General features: G+C 33.9%; 1 non-coding gene across 1 annotated transcript; it reads right to left on the reverse strand.

The window, feature by feature from the left end:
* Positions 1–3118: 3118 nt before the first annotated feature.
* Positions 3119–3228, reverse strand: LOC118898643. The gene has a single exon (XR_005020786.1). It is a non-coding gene; the product is annotated as a U6 spliceosomal RNA (small nuclear RNA).
* Between the last annotated feature and the right edge of the window lie 4466 nt (positions 3229–7694).

Genomic DNA, 7694 nt, shown 5'->3' on the forward strand with positions numbered 1-7694 from the left:
ATCTATGACTCTGATTCATTATTTTAAAATCTATGATATGCATTTTTTCTGCTGTAATTTCTGAGGACAGAAGTTTGCAGATAAAAAATCTGTAGAGTTTAACTATACAGAGGAATGACCCTCTTAACTTCTGAAGATCAAAATGCATTTTAAGGTAAAATATTAACAGTAAATATATTCTACTCAGAGGTATGAAAGGTATTTCATTTGCTATGTTTACCTAAAAAAACCTGTGTCAGTCCTTGTTCTGGGTAAAATGGAGTAAGAAATTTTCACTCTGTCTCTCCTACTGAAATGCAGCTAGAATCTCAATACAATGCATGCAAAAGCCCTCTGAGGACTCCGAAAAATAATAAGAGCAGGTGGATTGGAGAAGGAAACCATAATTTGAAGTACCACTGAACTGGAGGAGAGTCTCCCATTTCATTTTCTTCTGGTGGTTCCCAGGCTGGACTCAAAGGAAATTTGAACCCTGTAACTACTCACTATGTGTAGACAGAAAGTATACCAAGGGAAGGCCTCTGTCTCTGATCTGAGTGACAAAGGAAGCTCTGAGGGGTCACAAAGAGTGAAGGAAAGCCCCTATATTTTTGTTTCATCCATCCTCCCTGTTCTAGCCCCAGGCATTCCCATGGAAGTGGGAACAGCAATGAAATCAATATTTGAGCAGGCTCCAAAAACTCTAAAGTATGTGAACCCTTCTCTCTGTCCAGAGGAACTGTGGTCCCCAAAGTATGAAGAGAATCTTTACCACTTTTTTTTCTCTCTCCATCCTTTCAACACTTGGTCTCAAACGCAGTCACAATTATTAACAGTGTGCAACAGAGTGGGAGAAATAAAACCGTGGTTTTCTAGCTAGAGAGTAGGGAAGTGGGGATCCTGTTAGGTGAAAACTCACTGAGGTAGTAGACAGGAAGATGTCAAGTGGAGTTATTCTAGGAATGTAATGTCCAAACATTAATTAAAGATTAGAGAATAAAAAGATTAAAAAAAAAGCTTTCCACTTTTCAACATTGAGTATGATGTTGGCTGTAGGTCTATCATATCTGGCCTTTATTATATTTAGGTATGTACCCTCTATGCCCACTTTGTTTAGAGTTTTTATCATAAATGGATGTGGAATTTTGTCAAAAGCTTTTTCTGCATCTATTGAGATGTTAATATGATTTTTGATCTTCAATTTGTTAATGTGATGTATCACCTTCATTGATTTGCAGATATTGAAACATTCTTGCATCCCTGGAATAAATCCCACTTGATCATGGTGAATGATCCTTTTACTGTATTATTGAATTCAGTTTGCTAATATTTTGTTGAGGATTTTTGCATCTATGCTCATCAATGATATTGGCCTGCAATTTTCTATTTTGGGATCTCTTTGGTTTTAATATCAGGGTGATATTGATCTCCAGATTGAGTTCGGAAGTGTTCCTTCCTCTGAAGTTTTTTGGAATAGTTTGAGAGGATAGGTGTTAACTCTTCTTTAAATGTATTGTAGAATTTACCTGTGAAGCTATCTGGTCTTGAATTTATGTTTGTTGGGAGTTTTGTTTTTGTTTTTTTTTTTTTTGTTTTTTTTTTTTACTGGTTCAGTTTCATTACTGAAAATCTGTCTCTTCATATTTTCTATCTTTTCCTGGTTCAGTTTTGGGAGATTGTACATTTCTAGGAATTTATCCATTTCTTCTAGATTGTCCATTTTATTGGTATACAACTGTTTGTAGTGATGTCTTACAATCCTTTGTATTTCTGTGGTGTCAGTTTTAACTCTTCTTTCATTTCTGATTTTATTGGGGCCCTCTCTCTTTTTTCTTGTTGAGTCTGGCAAAACGTTTATCAATTTTGTTTATCTTTTCAAAAACCAGCTCTTAGTTTCATTGAGGTTTTCTGTAGCTTTTTAAGTCTCTACTTCATTTATTTCCACTCTGAATTTATTAGTTATTTTCTTCTACTAATTTTGGATTTTGTTTCTTCTTTTTCTAGTTCCTTATTTAAGTGTATGGTTAGATTATCTGAGATTTTTCTTGTTTCCTGAGGTTGGCTTGTATCACCATAAACCTTCTTCTTAGAATTGCTTTTGCTGTGTCCTATAGGTTTTGGATCACTATGTTTCCATTTTGATTTGTCTCCAGGTATATTGTGATATCTTCAAGTGACCCATTGATTGTTTAGTAGCATATTGTTTAGCCTCCATGTGTTTGTGTTTTTTGCAGGTTTTTTTTTTCCCTTGTGGTTGATTTCTAGTCTCATACCTTTGTGGTTGAAGAAGATGATTGATAGAGTTTCAATCTTCTTAGATTTATTGAGACTGGCCTAGTATGTGAACCATACTGGAGAATGTCCCATGCACACTTGAAAAGAATGTGTATTCTGCTGCTTTTAGATGAAATGTCCTATATACACCTACTAAGTTCATCTGGTCTAATGTGTCATTTAAGGCCAGTATTTCCTTGTTGATTTTCTGTCTGGATAATCTGTCCGTTGATGTAAATGGGATGTTAAAAGTCCCCTACTATTATTGCATTACTGTCAATTTTCCCCTTAGTGTTTGTTAATATTTGTTTCATGTATTTAGGTGCTCCTATGTTGGGTGCATATATATTTACAATTATATCCTCTCATTGGATTAATCCTTTATCATGTAATGTTCTTCTTTGTTTCCTATTACAGTCTCTGTTTTAAAGTCCATTTTGTCAAATATAAGTATTGCTACCTCAGATTTATTTTTGTTTCTATTTGCATGGAATATGTTTTTCCATCCCCTCACTTTCAGTCTGTGTGTGTCTTTAGATCTGAAGTGAGTCTCTTATAGACAGCATATATATGGGTCTTGCTTTTTATCTATTCAGCTACTCTATGTCTTTTAACTGAAGCATTTAGTCTATTTACACTTAAAGTAATCATTGATAGAAATATACTGATTGTCCTTTAATTATTTGGTTTCTGGTTGTTTTTGTAGTTCTTTTTGTTCCTTTCTTCTTCTTTTGCTCTATTCTCTTGTGATTTGATGAGTGTCTTTAGTGTTATGTTTGGATTTCTTTCTCTTTTTTTCTGTTTCATTATAATTTTTTGGTTTGTGGTTACCATGAGGTTCATATATAACAAAATATTTATTTTAAAAAATATGGAATGTTTCATGAATTTATGTCATCCTTACACAGGGTCCATGCTAATCTTCTCTGTATCATTCCAATTTTAGTATTAGATATGTGCTGCCAAAGTGAGCACAGCATTGCATAATTTTAAACAATGAAAATCACAGAGCCAAAAGAAAAGAATGGAAGTTGCATCACTCATTCTAAAATGTTGTAGACACCTCATGCTGTATCTTCTTCAATAACTGAAATCTCATATATTTTTCTATGGACTCAGATTTCTACAATACTGATTAAGGATTATGAAAATGAATTCTCTAATTCTCTATTAACATATCAATATATAAATGTTAATGCTATCCATTATTGACAATTGTATTTAGTATATCAACAAAATTATCCCTTCTAATTTTTTTTTAAAAAAGAGAAATAGTGGAAAGGCATATTCTATGGCTTTGTGTTACAGGAAACTCTTTATCCAGAACTACGTCCTTTGCACATTATATTATAAAAATTATATTATATAATTTATTTAATAAATTTATTTAATAAATTTATAATTTATTATATAATTATATTATATTATAAAAATTGAGACAAAAATTTACAGTAAGAAAGATTTGAGCTTTCTTTAACTTAATTCAATTCCCATGAAAACCAGATAAGAAGGAAATATCAGAGATATAATATATATATATATGTTTAATTGTTTCTTAAAGAAAGCATGGTGTGAATTTCAAATGAGCAATCTTCAATGCTCTTTGAGATTTGGAGAAATCAACCAATACTTAAACTTCTATATATTACTGTGGTAGTCTTTTTGATTTGTCAGTTTGGCTAGTCTCCAGTTATTCTTTCAAACACTATTCTAGGTGCTGCTGTGAAGTTTTTTGTAGATGGCATTAAAATCCATAATCAGTTGACTTTAGAAATGGAGATTATTTTAGATAGTTTGGGCAGGCCTGATTCAATCAGCTGAAAGAGGTTAAAAGCAGAGCTGAGGCTTTCATAAGAAGAAATTGTGTGGACAACAGCTTTATCCTGTGCCTGAGAGTTCCAGCCTGACCCTCCTGACAGCCTGCCCTACAAGTTTTAGACAGGCTTAACCAGCCCCCCAAATGGTATAAGCCAGTTCCCTGCAATAAATCTCTTAATTTATATTTCCTACTGATTCTGCTTCTCTGGATTAATCCTGATTTATACAGTTACCTGGATTATAATTTCAAACAACATTAACCAAGGAAATATAGTTAATATTACCAAACTGTTTCCTAACCTTCACGAAAATATTGTTATATCTTACAAATTAATTAAACTCAGACTTCATGTTTCACTGCTAGAAGGTATCCTGTCAGTTTTGTGAATATTTATTATAGCTACAGTCTGATTTTTCCTGGGTCAACTTCAATCATTTTGTTTGTTAGAGTATGGAACATTACTTGTTTTCATGTATAGTACTTTTGATGTTTATATAAATGTGTGTATACTGTTAATACAGGAGTGTAAAAATATAAACAAGAGGACTGACTTTATTGGCAACCATAGTTCTTAAATACATATGACGGAAATTTTTATTTGAATAAAGCAGTATAGAAACTAGGTATTTTGCTATCTTTCAAAAGCAAAATGTGGCAACCCACCACCATCTCTAACTCCACCATATAGACAGAGGTATTTTGCTTATAAGATGTCCTCCAAGAAGAGTTTGACCAGAAATACTTCAGTGGTCTCCTTGGAATTTTTTTCATTTTTGTTTATGAAACAATCACTTTCATGCCTCAGAGCCTGTGGTGTTAGAAATGGTAATATTACCCATCCAAAACATAGCTAACTCTTTTCTAAGCATTTAACAATGGATAATGGAGCAATTTAGTGAGGTTTGCACTTCTCTTGTTTCCAGATTGTTTCCATTTTTAAATTAACCTCATTTTATTTTATTATTTTATTTTATTATTATTATTTTTAACATCTTTATTGGAGTATAATTGCTTTACAATGGTGTGTTAGTTTCTGCTTTATAACAAAGTGAATCAGCTATACATATACATATGTACCCATATCTCCTGCCTCTTGCCTCTCCCTCCCACCCTCCCTATCCCACCCCTCTAGGTGGTCACATAGCACCGAGCTGATCTCCCTGTGCTACGCGGCTGCTTCTGTTTTATATTTGGTAGTGTATATATGTCCATGCCACTGTCTCACTTCGTCCCAGCTTACCCTTCCCCCTCCCCGTGTCCTCAAGTCCTTTCTGAATGGTCTGCATCTTTATTCCTGTCCTGCCCCTAGGTTCTTCAGAACCAGTTTTTTTCTTTTTTAGATTACATATATGTGTCTTAGCATATGGTATTTGTTTTTCTCTTTCTGACTTACTTCACTCTCTTTGACAGGCTCTAGGTCCACCCACCTCACTACAAATAACTCAATTTTGTTTCTTTTTATGGCTGAGTAATATTCCATTGTATATATGTGCCACATCTTCTTTATCCATTCATCTGTCGATGGACACTTTAACCTCACTTTAAACAGTGGATTTTTTTTTTTTTTTTTTTTTTAGTTCTTTAGTTAAGTTTGTTTGTTTGTTTTTTTGTTTTTACTTTCCATCATAAGCACATTTCCAAAGTTACATCCTGGTTGAACACCCTCTCAACAGCATTTTTTTTTTTCTGGCGCACATGGTTCAGAAGGATAAACCCAGTCTACACTGATGAGGGGAGGACGACAGTAAGTCTTCTGACTCACTGAGTTGTTTTCTCCCTTTTCTCAGTATTAGCTCTGGGCAAGATTTTATAATGCAAGCCAAAAAGAATTTATACTACCTTAACCCCTATGGGCCATATTTCTGACTTGGTGTAGTGATGAAATTTGATCAGGATTTTGAGCTCTAGAGTTTTCATTACAGAGCTAAAAAATAGCCTTGAGATCAATGCTGGAGGACACTGGGTGACTGGTATGAATAAATCATGTGGTGGTATATTGATAATGTACACTACTGAATATACAGAATTTAATATTAAGGTATTGTGGCTGGATTTTCAAATTCTGCTGCTAGAATATTATCAATACTGCTATAAGCTATTTTTCAAAATAAGAGCCATCATTTTATTAACATTAGTAACTGTATTGTGTGCTTCAGGGCACTAGCTGATTGCCTTTGGGGCCCAGAGGGATACTGTTACCTAAACTGGGAAGATAAAATTAATTAATAGGATAGTGGGCTTTTTCATCCAACTCTGAAGCTTGCCAGATTTTAAGTATAGCCAGAAGCAGAATATTCAAGTGAACAACTTAACAGATTCAGTGGGATGAATTTGATGTTGCTATTAGGGACAACTGACTTCCATGTACACTTTTTTTATTGTGTCTTCAGTTTGCAGAAACAGGATAGCACTGGGGAGACCTATAAGATACATTTTCCAAGGTATTCTAAGAACTGCTTCTTTCAAAAATTATTAGCTTATCTTCCATGTACTCTATAGCTATTAGAGTCTTTTAAAACAACTTTTCAATTATAAGGGTGAGATGAAACTGGCAAGAGTCAAACTTCATTCTTCCCTGGTCCTCTACTCATATCTAAACTATTTCAGGCAATAGATATGTTCTTTTATTTTGGACACATGAGCTCTTTGAAAGTATTTATTTTTGAGTAGAATGGCAGAGAACAGTAGTGTCAAGGAATTTATAAAAGTTAGACATCTCTTGCCAGAAAGACAAGGTGTCCCAGAGGAGTTTGGCTTGAATTGAACCTCAAAAAAAAAAAAATGATAAGAACTGGGCAGCAGAGGAGATAAAAAATTATAGTTTCTTTTAGCATTGTGGTCACAAACTTACTCTACAATGTATCAGGCTGTGTATTTTAGACAATAGAGGCTCATCAAATCTTTGAAAAACTAGAGAAAAATTGCTCTCCTTATTAGTATTCAAATCAAAATGAAGAACTATCTATGGAGTCTTTCACTTCCAATTAAGATTAAGTAATTATCACACAGGGAGATCAGCTCGGTGCTTCGTGACCACCTAGAGGAGTGGGATAGGAAGGGTGGGAGGGAGACGTAAGAGGGAGGAGATATGGGGATATATGTATATGTATAGCTGATTCACTTTGATATAAAGCAGAAACTAACACACCATTGTAAGGCAATTATACTCCAATAAAGATGTTTAAAAAAAAAATTAAGTAATTTTCAGAAGGCTAACATTCTTAATGTGAACACCCAAGAAAACCAGGTAAATTATAAAAATCATATTTTAAAGGCATTAGAGAGCTGTGAATGCAAGGAAGACTATAGGGACTAAGCATTCAGAGAAAATATTTAGGAAAATATTCAGAGATGAGCTCAGAATTTTCAGCTGTCTTTTCCTGGAAGCATGTGATAATTTTGAGTGTGATCTAGAGCTTGAGAATCTGGACTTCCTTCAGAGAGAAAACCAATGAGAAGGGACAAATAAACCAACAGAGTTTTTAGCAGTCATCCAGGGCTGGAGACTTAAATTGCCACAAACACATGGCCAGTTTCTTAGAGCATTACTTAATTTATAGATAGGCAGAGGAAGTATTTAAAGAACCAAGTTGGAAATTTTATTGAATTTTTTACTGAATAC

The sequence above is a fragment of the Balaenoptera musculus genome, chromosome 7 (genome assembly GCF_009873245.2).
Source record: "Balaenoptera musculus isolate JJ_BM4_2016_0621 chromosome 7, mBalMus1.pri.v3, whole genome shotgun sequence".
Classification (NCBI taxonomy): Eukaryota; Metazoa; Chordata; class Mammalia; order Artiodactyla; family Balaenopteridae; genus Balaenoptera; species Balaenoptera musculus.